At 38.5% G+C, this 19340-nt stretch overlaps 1 protein-coding gene across 3 annotated transcripts in view; it reads left to right on the plus strand.

The window, feature by feature from the left end:
- The first annotated feature begins 4179 nt into the window (after positions 1–4179).
- DCL4 (dicer-like 4) overlaps positions 4180–19340 on the plus strand; it is a 50062-nt gene continuing 34901 nt past the window's right edge. Inside the window, exons 1-2 of one of the 3 annotated variants that reach the window (XM_088880425.1) lie at positions 4180–4256; positions 4346–4432. The gene's annotated coding sequence lies outside the window, so the exon portion shown is untranslated. The remainder of the gene's footprint in view (positions 4257–4345; positions 4433–19340) is intronic. The other 2 variants (XM_088880426.1, XM_088880424.1) reach the window with 2 other exon arrangements.

Genomic DNA, 19340 nt, shown 5'->3' on the forward strand with positions numbered 1-19340 from the left:
TTAGATACAATCTAAGATCAACATGCATGTCACACTTACTCCATGTCTTCCTCCCTCCGAACCTAGATGTAGATGACCATATACGACAAGCTCAGGTTCCTCCCTCCAGACCTAGATGCGGATTAGCATTTACGTCAAACTCACTTCATGTCTTCCTCTCTCCCTACGTAGCTGCGGATGCGCATTTATGTCAAAACTCACTTTATACGTTCCTCCATCCGGACCTAGGTGCAGATGAGCATGCACGTGCGTACTTCCTTCTAACCTTCAATGTTTAGTTATTTTTAATGAGAGTATATCTCTACTAGATCTTGTCCTTGTTATTCTTTCAAATAGTTCCTTCCCACTCAAATTCTCTTCTATAGGTTCGCTTTGTAGTGTAATATCAATAGTTATTTATAATTTTAGACTTCATAAAGTAGCTTTGCATTTGACTGAAAACCATATCTCTAGCTGTCTCGAGTCATTTTAGACTTCATGAATCGTTATGTCGAAAACCATATGAAAACCATTATATTCAAGTACCTAGAAAATGAATCGTTATGTTTTTACTTGAATATAATTAAAAGTACAATAAGAGGGCTAACATAGATGAGACTCGTATTTGCCACATTGGAGCTTGCTATTGCAAGCGCCCTATGCTGCAAATATCTAAAGATGAACAACCCATTTATATTGGACATTTGCGTTCTTGCTTGCTCTCCAACTTATCTTTCATTTTTCTCTACATGTTTCTCCTCCTTGACATAGTCAGTGATGTGCTGCATATTGACTATTGTATAAGCTACCTAAAGATACAGTAGTTAAATTACTTTCCTAGCCCATGTTATTTGTTTCATAAAAAAGTTTTACCTATTGAAGTATTTGGATATCTGATGCAATTATTCGCTTAAAATTATAGAAAATATAAAACATGTACATTGTCTCTCCAGGAAAGCATGAATCATTCTGGAATATAATGTTATATTATCCAATGATGTTGTTGGATTTTTTGGCCCATGCCCCCCATGGATGGCCGCCCATTTGTTGCCCGGCCCATTATCGGACCCTTCTTCTACTTAACCCTAAATCACTACTTAACCCTATTCTTCCACTATTCAACCAATGCCTCTTCCTCTCCCTCCTTTCTATCTCTAGTTTTGTTCCTCTCAAGTTTCCAATGCTCTTGGAAATCTCTCATCATCTCACCTCTTTCTATCTTTGTTCTCTGTGTTCTATCTATATATATATTAGTCTTCTATGGTTTTAAAGAGATAGAACAACAACAAAACTAAAACCCCTCTTCCTGAAATACTTTGTGAGAATATTTGGTGAATGTGAAAGAAACTTCTTAGTGGAATTTTGAGTGATTCTAAACGAAGCCTAAGTGGTCTCTTTGGGGGTCTTTGTGGATTTTTTGCAACCATGAGGGTTGCCGACCTGTGTTGGCGCTTGGGCATTCAGTTGCCGGATCTGACTCCTGAGCTAGTTACTTTACTGCTTTCCATATTGCTATTTTTCTGTTATTCTTTCTTTATTCATTGATCTGAAATTATTGTATAAGGCTTTTCAAATCCATCATTATCTCTGTAGTTATTGCTTAATTTGGGTTTATCATTTTGTGGATAAATTCCGAATATCTCATCATATTATCTTCCACGATTCTTTGAAATTCCTCGCTCTTTCTATTTCTCCCTCTCTTGATCCTTGTTTCTAGTTATCTTAGTGTGATGCCTATGTTTGTGTGCTTTATTGCTCTTCGACTTCTCTTTTATTTTGTCTCTTTCCATGTCTCCTCCTTGAAATGGTCCCTTTTATCACATAGTCGATGTTGTGCCTCATATTGACTATTGTATACGTAAATTGCCTGAACAAAGCATAATTAATTACTTTCCTAGCCCGTATTATTTGTTTGACTACAAAAGGTTTTACCTATTGAAATATTTTGGTATTTGATGCTATTATTTGCTTAAAAATATACAAAATATAAAATTTGTACGTTGTCACCTCTGAAAACAATGAATCATATCGGAGTATAATATTATCGAGTGATCTCATCATATTATCTTCCACGATTCTTTAAATTTTTTGCTCTTTCTCTTGCACCTGGTCTTGATTCCTATTATCTTAGTGTGCATGTGCGTGTGCATACCTGGACACTATTAGTTACTCAGTGTACCCCATTTATAACATCTATTTCCTTTCAGTGACCCCAAAATAATGGTTCTAAGTCTAAAAGTATTCTTCTTCACCTTCTTGTTAAAGCAATGATGTGATACTTCTAACTTTCATCTAATATATCCTGACTTTTTTGTTTGTTGTTCTGTAGGTTATCCACTTTCGCTCCTTGGAAAGGCCTGAAAAGGAAGAATTTTGTTTACAATTGTGAGTTAAATAGAAGACAGACTTTTATGTAATTTCCTATGTTATGAATGGTAATATTGATCCACTTAATGCTGCTATTCAAATTCCACTAATTGTGAAGGTCAAAGCTTGATTCATATCATGAAGTTGTTAAGAGAGTAGGGAACCAACTCGGAGTCGATGATCCGTCCAAACTACGGCTTACATCACACAATATCTACTCTCAGCGACCAAAAGCTCATCCTATAAGATATCGAGGAGTAGAAAACTTGTTAGAGATGCTGTTGGATTACGACCAAGTATGCATTCATACAACTCTAAGTCGGGGTTCATTTGATGAGGGTGTGAAACTAAAAAAGCATTACTTTCTTGTCCAGCTTTCTGATATTCTATGCTTTGAAGTAGTGGATATACCATTGCCAGAATTGCAAGAGTTGAAAATCCTCAATCTAGCTTTCAGCTATGCGGCAAACTCTGAAGTGAGTATTCATACATATGCAAGACTTGAAAATTTATTTTATATTTAGCAAACATTAAATATCTTATTTGTTTTCCATATATAACTGGAAACTCACAGTATTAGGCTGCTAAAAGAAAGCACTGCTGGTGATGTGCTTGAGCATCTCAAGGAGAAGGTAGTATAGCTGACAAGTTATTACTGTGAGTGTGCGTGTGTGAGTTCCTAGAATTCTAAGATTTGTCGCATAACATAGCGTTAAATGAATTTTAACTGTTGCAATGTTTACGTTAAAAAGGTGAAACTTTCTCGTCCATATGCAGAGCTCAGCTTGCTGGAAGTATTCTCGCACAAGATCTATAAGGTCCTGAATTATTGCATCTTCCTTTCGTTTCATTCATTAATTTCGTAATATTAATATCAAAATAATATTCTTCTAAACTTTTACTTAATAATCCAACTTAAATAGTTAAATTCAGTTTATTTTACGCTGAAAATGTTGTATGGGTTGACTGCACACAAGTTGCAAGTGTCGGAGATATGCACTCTGACTTGGAAGTTGAGTCTCAGTATTTCCTAGGTTTTTGTATTTTGCCCATGTGGTCTCACTTAGTAATTGTATATTGTGTTTGCAAATAGATGTTAGAAATTCCTTATGTCTAGCCTTCTATGCTTATTTTTTAAAGTTGCTGAAACTCCAAGTTCCTATAGATATATCCTAATAGTGAAAAGATGACAACAATAAATGACAATCGATGGACTTTACGAGCAGAGAAGGTCTGTTTCTATCTCTATACATATGTGTGTCTATGTATATAAATGCTTGTATTTTTTAGGTGATACACATAACAAAAAACATCTTGCTAATTGCTTTCCATGTTAGTATTGTGTCTTTGATAGGCTACGACACTTTATCCTTTATAATTGGCTTCCCCATATGTTCATCTTTAATATCAACAATTTCTCCACTTTTATAATTTCTCAATGCAAATTCCAGAGGAAGAGAAATTCTTGGCCCAAGTAAATGTTTGATTCATGTGTGTCACTTCATTTTGTACTCGTTCTACCTCTCTAATTCAACTGCAACTGCATCTCTTTCATTTTCTTACTTTTAATTCTTATATTTTCATTTTGCTTCTGGCAGCAAATTAAAAATCTTGGCAAGCCATTTTTTTTTATGATCAATGATGGTGAAACTTTGTCTCGTATCAAGGTTCGTGTGAAGAACAAGTTGCAAGTATGAGATGAGGAATTTTCCAAGGTATTACAGCCCGAGCCTAATTGTTACAATCACTTTAAATGAAAATGATGGTATGATGCTTATGTGGTTAGGCATGCTACAACTTATACTTTCTGCTTGAATCTTCTCGATTTTATGCAGTGGAGATTTGATTTTGTGTCACATAGTCAAGCAGAATACTTGGAGGACTCAGATACTTTGTTTGACCACTTCCAGGTCTCACTCACTCTCTCCCACAGACACTCTCTGTGACAATATTTATATGTAGATGCACTTAAATTTCATAATATGTTTTGACTCTATAGAGAAGCAGTATTTGTGTTTCTTGGGAGCAATATCTTGGACTGGAACACGTTAACAATACCCCTAGAAGGCCTCCTGTAGCAAATCAGGTAATCTATACCTTATTTTACTTTCATATTTTTTTAATAAATTTGATTTTGTTGCTCGATGTTGATAATCTTGCCGAAAGTTTTGCAGAAAACCTAAAAGTTTCATTTCATGCTACATGTCCTTTTAGTTATCTACTGCACAAATAAGTTGATTGCTATATTATGAGCCCTGACCCTTACGTGCAAAAAGAAAACTTAATATGGCATGTTATACAACACAAGACGTACCTTAGTTGCTCTAAAAACAAAAATAAGGCATGCAACGTACTGAGTTTACGAATTCATGACATATATTTATTTTATATCTGCAATTGCAGTGATATGTTTTTTTTTAAACAAAAAAAAACCACCTAGAGATGGGGGGAGCTTTTCGGAGTCCCAGTCCTTCCATATTAAAAACGCACAATACAGTTACAGCAGGGAGAGCTACCTCCCTAGAATTTCTAGTAAAACCATAAACAAGGAGTACTACTTCCTTACAAATAGAGCAACAATAAACAAGGAGTACTACTCCCTTACAACAAAAGACCCGAACAGGTATCATAGAAAAATTATGGCAAGTCAAAAAGGTTTTTGTTATACCACCACATCGTGGATCGCACAACACCTGCAAACAAATCTGTACAAAAAGGCCAAGCCAAAGTGTGTGTAATGTTCCAAAAGGATAAATAATGGACATAAGTATAACCGTGGAGAACATGTTTGTATGGCTAGTAGCCTTTGAATCTATGGGAGGGGTTCATAAGATCTGCAAAAGATAAAACAGCAAACAACTAGATAAAGGAGATCAGCAGAAGTGACAGAACCAAAAGGTACCCAGAGAAATATTGGTCCCAACGTCAACCATATGGATGAGTAACCTCCAAGGAACCCATATAGGAACAATCACAAAAACAGCACAGAAAAGCTCAGTTAGGACAACAAGTAACAGCGAAGAACTAGTCAGTAATGAAGTACCCCTAATTTCATGAAAAAATATTTTTAGCTAAAATTTAAGGTACTAGTACTTCTGATTCTAATAGCAGACAAGGAGCAGGCATCAAGTCTAATCAAACCTTTAGGAATACCAGTGATATTATCAGGGGATAAAATGGTGAGATGTTGGCTGAAACAGGCTTGGTTAGCAAAATAATCGGCCACTTGGTTACCCTCTCTAAAGATGTGTGATATCTTGAACTCAGTTTGGGATAGAAGCTCTCTAATTTGTTGCAGCAAGTTTTGAAGGTGCCATAGACTTTGGGGGGGGGGGAGAGGAAATAAGTTTGATGGCGATGTTGGTGTCTGTTTCCATCCATATTTTCCTAATGTTGTTATCAATGTACAATTTAACACCTCTATATATAGCATTCAGTTCTGCTGCTGTGTTGGACATGTGGCCAAGATGTTCTTGAAATGCAAAGACGGTCTGACCTAGATGATTTCGGATGATGCCGCCTGCTCCTGCAACGCCTAGATTTCCTTTTGAGGCCCCATCCATCTTCAATTTGAACCATCCCCTATCTGGCTTAATCCACTTAACAATAGATATACTGGATGATATCTTCTGAGGGGGAAGTGAAATTTTAAAGAGAGAGGCAATAGATCTGTCCCCTTTCCAGTGTATAGCTCTCATAAAGGTTGGTTTTACCAAGAAGATGAAGATAATTGAGGGTTTGAGAGATAATAAGATTAGCTTTGAAAGGAGCCCCCTCAAATATGGAAGCATTCCTACAGGTCCAAGTGTTCCACATAATCAGCGGGGGAAGAATATCTCTGATGTGAAACTGATTAGAAATATTACTTCTCCAGGCTTGAAGAATCATGAAAAAATTGTCCGTGACAGGAATACTGAGTTGAATTTGGAGGCAAAGAAGCTCCAGACTTTAAGGGAGACCTTGTTATGAAGGAAAAGGTGAGGGATAGTCTCCTCCTCATTCAAACAGCAAAGGCAACTAGAGGCCAGAGAGATGCCCTTTTGTTTGAGTCTACTTTCGACTGGTATCCAGTTATGGAGGACTTTCCAAATGAAGATAGAAATAGTAGGCCTGACAAGGGGAGACCAGAGATTTTTTAAGATGGGAAGGGAATGTTTGTGATCTTTACTAATCTCCCGAGCTGATTTGGTAGAAAAGGAACCGTGGGGGGATGGTTTTCAATGCATAAAATCTTGATGCTGAGGATTAATGGGGATCTGTAAAATAAGCTCTATGATATGCTGAGGAACAGCCTCCTTCAATTTACCAATATCCCCTGTGTGGTTGTTCCAGAATTTATTGACCAGGGCATTGGATGCTCTGTTGGGGCGTATGAGGGAATGAAGGGTGCCAGCAGGGAGCCAACAGTGATATGTTTGTGTTTTCTATAAGAATAGTTCTAACTAAGATATGCAATGACCTCTTCTTTTCAGCATCGCACCTCACATAACAAGCCTTTGAGGATATACAATTAGCATTGTGGTCGCCAGTGGGGTCCTTACATAGCCAGATCTTGAAAAATCATAAGTAAAACATTGTGAAAAATGCAAGCAACCCCCTTGTGACATCACAAATGAGCAAATTACCCCTTATGAAAAAATAACTAGCAATTTACCTCCCTATGTTTTCCAAAATGAAGCAATTTACCCCCTTATGAAAAAATAAATAGTGATTTACCTCCCTGTAATTTTTATAATACAATAATTTACCTCCCTATGTTTTCTAAAATGAAGCAATTTGCTTGCTTCATTTTAAAAAGTACAAGGGGATAGGGTGTGGTAATGTGCTTATTTTTCAATATCACAAAGGGGTAAATTGCTATTCACCCGTAAAACATTTGTCAAAGTTGAGAGTGTAATATACATATTTGTACATATATTGGAGAGCTTCTCTTGTTGTAGGGTTTCCTGTCAATTCACATGTAATCCAACATCTTATTGTAGGTGCTCAGATTTGTGCTGTGGATGAGTAATCAACTGCTTTAGAATGGACAATGATAATCGTATTCTAGATTTTTTGTATGAGTTGTATATAGTACTTGTAATTGTTAATTATACTTGGTTTCATGTACATTACTGTTGGGAGATGTCCATTTTTTTAATTGCATATATAGAAATATATATAGATAGATAGATAGATAAGGAGATAAATTAAAGAGCAATTGAAGGTGTTTATGTATTGTCATTAGTCTTCTCCATGTGCTCAATCTTGTTGTTATCCTCCCCACTACTACCAGCTTCGATAAATCATAGTAACTTTTAAAAATTCTGGCGCAATAGAATTGTCTTATTTCTCATTTATTCTCATGAGGTCATTGTTTTGTTGGTTTTTGTCCTTGTTCTTGGGATTGCGAAATTGGTCATATTTAAGGTTACTAGGACTAAAATTTTCTTATGTATAAGAACATGTGAAAGGACAAAATAACAAATGAAAGTGGATAATTACCTTATCCCATGAGATTTAATGTCAATATAAATGTTCATTTAGCTTTTGTAATATATGTGTGTTTTTATAAAATGTTAAGTCTGAGAAATTAGATTCATTGAAAAAGATATGTTCTGTAGGGGGTTTTCTGTAAGTTTCTTTTTTCTTTTATTTATTGAGTGGGTGTTTATATAAATACGATTACAATATCACTCCACTTTATTCATTTTCGTCCCATCTCCGAGATAAACCAAAACAGGCCACATGTTTGGGTGGATTTAATTCACCTAAACTGTGTGTATTTTGTTTCGTTTTGGGTTTTGCCTTGTTTCTCAACATCATATACAAAATTCATTTAAGTGCCTTCTCACGTTTTTCTCCCATCATCACTCCTCCCACCGTCCGTCGTCTTTCACCGCCAGGTTTCAGACCGCCATCGCCCACATTTTGTGCAACAACCCATTTTGCCGGAGATGGTGTGGGAACGCGCTCAATCGAAAATATATTACCTTGAGCATTCTTTGTGCAGAAGATGATTCTGGAGCTTCAAATCACGGTGGTAGGCTTAAAAGTAATTAATGCCCCGTATTTATAGGGCAGTGGCAAAACAAGGACTGCATAAACAGGGTGGCAATTTTTGCCCTGTATCTATAAAAATGTGCGCGATTTATGCCCTCTAACCACATTATGACCATTTTGCCCTTCTAGCTAGAATTTTAACCATAGTCCATTCTAAACTCCCAATTTAACCCAACATACTTCTGAAATCCATAAATTCATACCTTGCTTTGACCGCTTGGTCTCCAGGTAGTCCAAGTCCTCGGTTTTATGGACTTCCTCCAACCACACTACCACAACAGATGGTTCGCAGGCACTTGGTTCCTTTAGCAACCAACAGCACAACCCTATTTCGTTTCCTACCTTAGGGCGTAAAAGAGACTCTCATACAGGGACTTAATAGAATTTTGGATAAATAAGTTGAATACAAGCCTTGTTTTTATTGAAAAAATATAGTGAATAATACATAGATATTAATTCTCCATTGGAGGAGACAACAATTTAGCTTCTCATATTATAGAAGACTTGACTTGTTGGAAAACCCCCCATAAACTGAAAGATTAAAACACTACAAATTATTGAAAGACTCAAGAACTCTAATGCTTTGAAGAGTAAGACGAGTTTTTCTGATGATCCCCTTCTGTTTCATTGCATCTTTATTTATAGGCGTACACGGACTTCAAATACGGACTCCAAACTTGTTTTGTGATGACGTCATTGCATTCCTCATAATGACGTCACTGCATTCGTTATTGCCTCGTCCTTTCCAGCTGTTGGTCATAATGGCTTGTCAGTCACGTGATTTCCAACTGGCTTTCCTACTTTGCTAATTGTTGGCCTTTGTCGTTTTATACCGACAATCTTATCCTTGCTTTTTTATATTTTTTAATTTTTACTTATTTTTGTAAAAAATTTTCTTTTCCCTTATCTTGGTCTGATTCGGGTTTATTTTGTGTGACCCGAATTTTTGTCCAGAACAGGGGCTTCTCTTGTTTTTCATAGCAAGGGCATAAATGATTATGTCATTGCCCAACATGCAACATGTTGCACGTTTTCATCTTTGTTGCTTCAGTCCCTGGCAGTTTATTTTCCCAAATTAATATTCTCTTCTTTTCAAATAAGCTTTCTGCGAACTTGGTGCTTTTCCCTGTCATGGAATTTAACAGGAACGATCCATTCACTTTGTTTGAAAATTTTTGAATGGATACTTGACTATGTCCATCTCCGTCAAACAGACCTATAATCCCCAAGCTCTTCTAAAAGAGATACTATCTTCAGTAATGACCGATGCGAGGGGAACTTCTTCTCAGGCAGCTTTGATCTTGTTCAAAGCCACCATGTCTAGCCTCTTCACTTTCATGAAATGAAATGCTGGATGAGACCCCTTTCCTGCCGTTTCTGGAGCGACTGATACGAATTTTATCTCCAGAACATTACCTCTTTTCAAGTAGGGGTTGTTTTGCCACGAATGAAAGACCGCCCCACTAATCCATTTCGGAAGTTTTGAGATTTCAAAAAAAACTCGGTAACTTAGTATGAACTGAAGCAAGAGCTCCGAAATCATATCATTCTCGGACATCTTCTGGTTTAGACCCCTCTAACATCCAAACTCTGTTATATTTTTTAGATGTTTCGATAATGGTCTTGCCTGGGTTTACTCCTTTGTGAGAAACTAATTTTTCCCACATGCGCTGATATTCCTACCAAGTAGAAGAAGATATCAATTCATTAGTATTAACCTTAGAGGTGCCTGTCATTGCCATAAGGCTAATCTCTCCCTCTTTAACCCCAGATGTGTTGTGTTGACTTAAAACTCCAGGAGTTTGCACTTTCTGTGATTCAATTGTTGTCGTTTCACCAGAGTCTGATGATGGCCTTGTGCAATCGGTACTCGAATCCGACGCTATAGATCTAGAGCCCTGCACTCTAAAGGCATATTTTGGGTCATGCTCCCTCAACTCCTGAGTCATCCTTGTAGGTGATGCCTTCTGAATTGGTTCTTGTAAATCGTTCCACAGCGAGGTGGATGCTAATAAGGTACTCCTTATTGCGACCTGGATAGTGTCTAAATCAGCTCTTTGAACTTGTCCGGCAACTTGGGCATTCACCGCTAGCTGTCCGAACTTCTTGTCAAGCTCCTCGAGATTTTCCCAGAGCTGCTTGAGTTTCAACATGATGGAGTTTGCTTCAGATGCCTCCATCTCTTGTCAGGAAATCTGCAAGAACATTTTCATGAGATTTTATAACGATAATATTATAACAATAATATTGGCATTCAGCTTGCCATCTGATAGTACGAGCTTTCTCTATTTTCGATTCTAATTTATTTTTAAAGAAAGCCTTGACATAAGTATTATAAACTTTTAAAATAAATTCTTTAGCAAGTAAAAATAAAGGCCATTTCTTAAAAACCTTCCAAACCGCAAAGAATTCTTTCTCGGTAACATGCCAAACTTTGGTTTGTTGTTCTGAGAACAACCCTCCAATGTATCTACAAGGTTCTTCTCCTATAGTTGTTTTCTTCATTAGCACTACTGCCCATCTGTAGTCATTGGCGTTTGTGTAGACTATCAATTCAACCCCATCCTATGGTATAGCAAGCTTTCGCAGGTTACTGCAAACCTATTTCAGCTCACGAATCTTTTTGGTGTGGATTTTACCCATTTCCACATTGAACTTTCTGTTTCTTTCAAAAGTGGTCGGAAATCCTTCCTGTATCTTGCAAGAATGAAGATACCTGCAAAATTAACAACTCCCAAGAAGCTCTGCAAATGCTTCTTGTCCTTGAGCACGTCTGGAAAATTATGGATTTTATCCACAATATGATCCTGTAACTTAATTTCTGTTTCGTCAATAAGAATTCCTAAAAATTCGATTTCACTGACAACAATAGTAGCTTTCTTCTCAAAAGTACTAAACCTTCTTTATGGCATGCATCAGAAAATATTTCAAGATGTTTGATATGTTCTTTCATATTTTTAGATTTAATCAATATCTCGTCAATATAGACAAGCATGAATTCAAAATAATCTTTAAAAAGATTATCCATCTTTCTTTCGAATATCTGGAGTGCATTAGCTAAACCCATTAGAGGCACATTCCAGATATATTGTCCCTGCACTGTAGCGAATGCAGTAAATTTTTTTTATTCACTCTCCATTTTAATCTGGTAAGATCCAGATTTGCAATCAAATTTAGAAAATACTTTTGCCCCTTTAATGCAATCAATTAAGTGTTCTCTATTAGGAATGTAATAACCATCAAACTCTAATATTTTATTGATGCCTTGATAGTTATTACCAACCTGGGTTTACCTCTCTTTATCTCACCATAGTTTCTTACCAGAAAATCAGGGCTGTTGTAGGTAGAGATTCCAGGCTCGATGAGTCTAAGACCGATATGCTCTTTGACAATGATCTGCATATCTTTCTTGTCTTTCATGTTCATCTGGATAGGTTTGTATCGAACATACTCATACTTGCACTCTTTCTTGAGCTTTAGAGTAGCTTCGATCTATTCCTATCTCACCATGCTAGAGGGTTTTCACTAAAGTTTCTCTTGATGAGCCTCTTGACATTCTTAAGAGAAAGCCTGCTTTCCTAGCTGATATCTAGTGATTTCATTTCCAGTAATACTTCTTTAAGGTTCATAATTTTCTCCTCGGATTCCCTATAGAAGCTATCGTTGTCTATGAGTCCCTGTTACCTGAAAGACAAAAGGACCTTATTAAATTTTCTCTTATCCTGCATTTTTGGATGAGTTAATCTGGCATCAAAATCACCACGTTTGCTGCAAAAATTTATTGGCATTATCCTGTTAGATGTCTTTTCTCTTCACAACACCTGTATCTCATTACCACAATTAGTAGTAAAGATTAACGGATTCCTTTGATTATCCTGCATATATCTTGCAAATGTTTGAATGAAATTGTTACCCAACAAGATATTGGCACCTATATCATGAAAGTAAATAGAAGGTATTTTTACCCTAAACTAGGGCAATCCAAATGCTCCTCCAATCATGACCTTGGCTTCTCATATTCCCGTATTGAGTATTAGCATATTTTGTGAAATACTCTGTCATATAATCCTGATCTTGAATGAATATAAGCTGCAAAATACTCTGTCATATATTGATCATATAAGATATGTATATAGAAAAGGGACTTGTCATTCAATCCTTATGGTAACACCAACAAGACTGAATTCCATTCCGCTACCTTTTCTTCCCCATGGTTTATGATTTTCAAAGAAACAACCCCAAAGTCATATTCCCGTTTTCTCATCCTGCAACACCTGCAACTAAAATTTCATGACCTGCTATTTCTAACATGCCTTCATATTTTCCAACAACAGATTGCTGCAAATGATATAAGTCATCACATGGGAAATAATTTTCTTTCTTAGTGATGTCAAATATTACTTGTATTTCTTTCCATCCTTCAGGGCATCTAAGTTTTACGTTATCTACCCTAATTTCTTGAGAAGTTGGAGATTTTAATAACTATTTCTCCTTTCCTTTGTAGCCTGTAATCATTTCTTCCAAAGAGGACATCCGACACTAAACTCAATTCTAGAGCTAAGTGTTCTATTTGAAACTGGGTGATCTTTTATGATGATATTAACATCACCTATTTTAGGTATTCTAATACGATATGGTGTAATTACCTTGGCGAATTCCTTGAAAAATTCTAGGAATCTCAATATACTCTTTCTTAAGAAACAAATCTTAATGATGTGTATTGAAAAGGGCATAAGCTATTCCATAAGTTAAAGAATATGGTCTGTTACCTTCTTTCGTTAGACCTTTTCTCTTAAAATCTTGATGAAGTGTTAAAACTATATTAATATCTTGGTCTGTTTGGTTGTAGCAATCGTAGGATGAATGTCAAATATCAATTTTTCTGCATACAGATTACCTATCATTGTTCCAAAACAACCATCTGTTAGATTATTGATTCTTCTATTCATTATAGATAAATGTATTTATGAATCAATTTCCTCTTTAAAAGTTGCTTTTATTACTACTTCAATAGTTTCTATGTGGATCAATTTCATAGTAAAAGCTACTTCTTCTCTAAGCTTACTTAATTTTTCAAGAATTTCTTCTTTACGAATTAGTCGCATTTCCATCACATTTCCAGTAAGTTCCATTGGTATAGCAAACTCACCTGAACTTACTTTGTAAATTATGTGATGCTTCCTTTGGATCAATCCTATCTGGTTTATCAAATTGATGCTTCATCAATTTTTTGTTTCAAATTAGATAAGTTTTATAAAATTTATTTATAATTTTTTATTTTTTTTGTAACTTACGAAAATGAAAAAAAAACTATTTATTTTAAGTTAAGCAATATGTTATTATTTTATTTACAAGAGTTCAATGTTTTTATTATTCATATAAAACAATTGCATCATATTATGCATACAAACATGCAAAAAGTTAATTTTTTTCACCTAAAGAAAAGACTAATTTGATAATTTTACAAACGTAATAGACTAAAATGAGAAAAATAAACTTATATTGACCATTTTAGCCTAAAAAATGACAAAATCTGGCCAAGTTTCCACCGAAAATTGGTCAAAAATACCATATAAAGAAGAAAAATTTAAGTTTAAGGATGTTACAATCAAGAGATAAACTTAAGACTATTAAAGTGAGTATAAATGCTAACCTAAGTGACCAACTATACTATTTACCTTAAAATTAATTATTTTATTCAGTTAAGCTTAAAAATAAGTCCATTACATGTTTGCGTTTTTTTTCTTTAAACATATTTAACTTTAATGAGAGGAGAAGAGGATTAGAATAATTCATAGAAGATTAAGCCCACCGCCTCCTTCCTATCCTCTCTGAGCTTAAGATTCTCAGCCCCAGATGCTCTAACTTCTCCTCCAGTTTCCTCCTTTGGGCATCAGGATGGGTGCCAGAAGGACAGGAGAAGAGCTCCTCTCAAATAGAAATAATCTGGTAGAAAAAGAGGAAAGGGGGAAGGGTGAAAGTCATTTCTTGAAAAAAAGAAGGAAAGTCGAAAACGCCATACCTTAAGCATGTACGAGGAGGCGATCCTCCAGTTACTTCTTCTTCAAGGAGGATAGCAAGTGTTTGTCCCCTTAGGACAACATCCCCTTCATAAGTTCGGCCACCAATGGAGCATTACCCCCTCTCTTGATCCAAAGATTGACTCATGTGCAGGCAGGTAAAGTAGGAGCGGAGTACTTGAGGACAACCCCTTCTCAACCTTGAGAGAGGGTAGAGGAGGAGGTCCTGAAGGGGGTCTGGCAGAGCTGGCAGGAGAGGCTCCTGCTGCACTGACTTCGCCTCTTAGAAGAGCCCAGTAGAGTAGCCCCGGGAGTAGGAGAGGCAATGCGTTTCCCCCTAGATTTGCTAGAAGACGGAGTCCCTTTGGGAGATTGAGAAGGAAGAGTCCCTCCAATCCGACCCCCGAAATATATCATAACATGGAACTAGTGCGAATAAACAAAAAACAAAAAACATTAACAAAAATACCTAGGGAGTCCCCCAAGGGTTCTTTCTACCCGAGGACTTAAACCGAAATGGCCCAACAGCCTTTCATCGACGAGGGACCAGCAATCATAAGAGTTGTCGTTCCATATATCCAACAAGGAGGTCAGCGTAATGGACCTCTCACCAACCTGAAGAGGAAGAGGGGCCTCCTGAATCCAATGGTTAGGGAAGGACCAAGGGCGAGAGGGGCAAAATAAAAAAGAAACTCTTCTTCCAATTTTTTTGGGGGTGGGGGTGGGGAGAAGGCAGGAAGGAGATTCTAGGATGAGGCATGAACACAAAAAAACCCGTCCCCACTCTTTTCAAGTGATAACACTGAGCAAAAATACTAGCGAAAATAGGAAACTGATGAAAAAGAAAAACCATGAAGAAATTGGCCAAAAGTTTGAAGGAGTTAGGGACTAACTGGTTTAGATGGACACCAAAAAGACGTGCCATATCAGAGTAAAAGGAGAGAATGGAAAAACGAAGGCCTGACTTCAATTGAGCAAAAATGAAAGCCAAGTAGTTAGGGAAGAAGATGAGGACGACTCTTGGGGGAAGGAGTATCGAGGACAAAGGGAGGAGGGATATGATACTCCTGTATCAATTGCTCTATCCCCAGAACTTTGAGAATGGAAGAACCCCACTCGAGAGGCAAAGGAGAAACCTCCCTCTACCCTACTCCAGGGCAAGAATCTTCCCCTTCTGTTCCCCTCTCATCAAGATCGACTTCCTCCTCATTGATTAAACAACGGGCCCCCGCTGCTGCTTGGCTGAGACTCCTCCTCCGACTTCGAGGGAAACCAGGCAGAAGACCACCCATCCCCCTCAAAGTCGCCTCTGAGGGATCATTTTCTGTAAAGGTCTCACATATAAAACAGATCATGCCATCAAAAGAAGACATATTTTGCACAACAAATACTTAGAAAAACTTTAGAGAGAGGAAAACAAGATACTTACAGAGCTCTCTGATGGAAAGAACTGGTGATGCCTCAAGAAAAAAGGAAAGAAGAAGAAATAAGGTTGATTTACCTATTTAAAGACATAGGAGAGAAGTTGCGGGCACGCTTTAGTAACCGCCAGTGATGGGAGGGGCTCGTAACCATCTTTGCGCATGGCAGAGGCATTTATCAACTCCCAGCAATCGAGAAGGCTAGGCCTAGGCCTAGCCATCATTCCCTAACAGGGGTAGAAACACGCTGCTCTAAGTACGGATGAACAAAAATACCCGTGTAGGTGGGAAAACACAAGTGAGGAAGGAGTTGAAGCTCCCCTCCTTCCTAGAGTGCGAGGAACTGAATGATGGATATAGCCCAGCACAATCCAGCGTAAAAACGAGGTAAAACGGCCAAATGCCCCACCTATGTATGCCCACGATAAGGAAAGAAGCCCAGGGCACATGGCCCAACCCGCCTATCCCTAAACTCCGGCAGCCAGCCCAACCTTTGTGCCCACGTCAGTCCTTGAAGCTTACATGGGACACATACACATGGACCCTCCACGTAGGCCCTCCTGGCTGACGGGGAGTACACGTGGCCAAAAGGGCTCCCCCGAGTGTTCAGACTCTAACACGCAGCAGACTCCTTGCGGGCTAGGAGTCCCCCTCCATCTCGGACTCTCCCTCTCACTCAAATAACTAATTTGCACAACATGATCCCTAAAAAATAAGAATCAATCAAGTTTTATCCAAACCAACCCTATTCATTTCCCCCAAGGATAGGTAGCATTATCAGTTCCACGGCAATGAGGACATCGGTATAAGTTACGAAGTCACCTCCCGGCAGAGAGACACCTTCACGTCACAGAAGTTTGGCTACCTTTTTCCTGATTTGCTATTGCATTCATTTGATCCATCCTTATTTCTCCATCACTATATCTTATTCTTTCAAAGTTTTTCGTTGCTCAAATTATTATTCCTCAAATCTAACACTAACTTAAGATCCAGAGTGCTAACACTTTATTTTGCAAGTTCTCTTTCTCAAGAATTTTTATTCGATTAGCCTAAATCCATCATCAAGATCCAAGAATTTTGGACTCGTGGTAAATTGCACGCATCAATTGGCGCTGTTTGTGAAAATTTTGAGTTAAAGACGTGAGTTATCATGAAATCCCCTGTAATCCCGCAAGCAAACAAAAGGCTGTGGAGACACAAGGCAGCACTCAACCTTTGCAAGTTGTTGCAGGAACCTCCCTAACACCAGTAGGAGGGTCCGTCCCTCCATTCCGGCTTCTATGATGCCTCCTGAGGTGATGGAACCATTGGTCGATCCCCCAAGACAGAGTACTTCCTCCGACCCACATCAAGAGAACTTTTCCCAGCCTTGCTGAGCACTATACAACAGGTTGTCGCAGCGGCCTTACAAGAATAGATAGCAATATTGGTTCCTACTCGCCCAGCCTCTATGCTGGAAGCAAGCAGCCTTCAAGAAGGGACCGAAAGAATCCCCTCAGGCGAAGACGTAGTTGTGATAGGAACCCCCCACTAAGGTATAGGGGCTCCCTCCAGCAAATCTATTGGAAGTCCCTCCATAATGGCTGGCCCGTTTGGAATGTCTTCAGAAAGGCCTCCAAGACGTGCAACACCAGATAACGGGAGTCTTACGAGAAGAATTACAGAGTGTCCCCTTTACAGATGTTGTGATGGCCGACGAGCTACCTGCCAATTGCCGTACTCATGCTACCGTTGAGTATGATGGATCGACCGACCCCCAAGAACATCTTTTGTGCTTTGAGAATGCAGCCATGTTGCACAGATACACGGATGGGATCAAGTGCTAAGTCTTCCAAGAGTTCAGGTCCCTATTTTTACACCAGTATGCCAATAGCTAGAAGTTACGAAAGACAGAGCTTAGCCTCTTTACTGTATGACAAAGGGACAATGAGCCCTTAAGGGAATACTTACAAAGATTCAACGCTGCAGCCTTCGAGGTACCCTCTGCCACACAAGAGGTAAAGGATAGTGCCTTCTTACAAGGCGTTTCAGACGGGGATTTCTTCAAGTCCCTGGCCAAGAACCCCATTTCAAAGTTAGATGCCCTTTTGGCTCGCGCAGCCAAATACATTAACATGGAAGACGCCCAGACAGCTAAGAGGGAAAGCTAAGGAGAAAAAAGAAAGGAGACCAAGGAGGAGACCTCCTTCAAGAAACCACGATTGAGTTCCGAGACAAGAAGGCACCCTTCCACAGGATTCAGGCCGTGTATACCCCTCTCACGGTGCCTATCACTCAGGCCGTCATGGCGGTCGAAGGGAAGGGTCTACTCAACTGTCCCTGATCGTGAAAAGAGCAGGCTCAACGTCCCAAATTCGATAAGTTTTATCGTTTTGACAATGATTACGACCATACCACTAAACAATGCCGGTATATAAAGAAGGAGATAGAAAGGCTCGTCCAAAACGGGTACCTATTGGAGTACGTCTGGTGGGAAAAAGCCTGGGGAATGGGACCTTACGTTAAACAAGAGGTAAAACAGAGGAAAAGAAGTGAAGGCCTCTGCTCCGGAACCTTCGTTCAATGAAGAACGCAAAAACATCCTCAAAGGAAGACCTGAAGCCAGCGACCCTCCTAAGAAAGGGGTCACATAGATAATCGTAGGAGGACTGCAAGGAGGTGACTCCCATCATGCCAGAAAGACACAAATTAGAGAGGCGCATAACATGATCATAAACGAAGCTTTGGCACTATGGAGGACGCCCCCTCATTCAGTTCAAGATAGCTGAACAATCGGGTCCTAAAAGCCCCCATAATGACGCTCTTGTCATTACCGCACTATTAGCCAATTACGGAGTAGGACGCGTCTTCATAGGTTCAACGAGTTCCACAGATATATTATTTGAAGAAGCATATAACAAAACGCAACTAGGGGATACTCCCTTGGAATCAGTAAATACCTACCTTTACGAATTCGCAAGAGAAGTAGTCCACCCTAGAGGTATGGTCTCTCTCCCTCTAACTTTGGTAGCAGGACTACTCAAATAACATGCCTGTTAAAATTTCTGGTGGTGTATACCCCTTCAGCCTACAATGTCATTTTAGGAAGACCTACCCTCAATATCTTCCAAGCGGTGATATCTACTTACCACATGAAGATCAAATTTCCTAAGTCAGGAGGAGTAGGAGAAGTACAAGGGGACCTTCTCCAATCTCACAAATGCTATGTGGAAGCCGTACGCAAGGGACAGAAAAGGAACTAGACCCCAAGGAGGGACCCTCTAATATACGTAACGAGGGATCACCTTCTCATCGACCTAGCAAGGAAGTACCTCCCAGTAAATGCGAAAAGAGTGACGATGGAAAGAATGAAGACGAGAAGGTACCCTCCAAGGTCCAACCAATGGATGAGTTGATGAATATTAAGATCGTTTCAAGAGATCTAGAAAAATTTACATGTATTGGTTCCCAACTAGAAGGGACGATACGTAAAGAAATAATTAAATGTCTACATCACAACATGGATATTTTT

This window comes from Sesamum indicum, linkage group LG5 (assembly GCF_026168435.1).
Source record: "Sesamum indicum cultivar Baizhima isolate 11 linkage group LG5, ASM2616843v1, whole genome shotgun sequence".
Lineage (NCBI taxonomy): Eukaryota > Viridiplantae > Streptophyta > Magnoliopsida > Lamiales > Pedaliaceae > Sesamum > Sesamum indicum.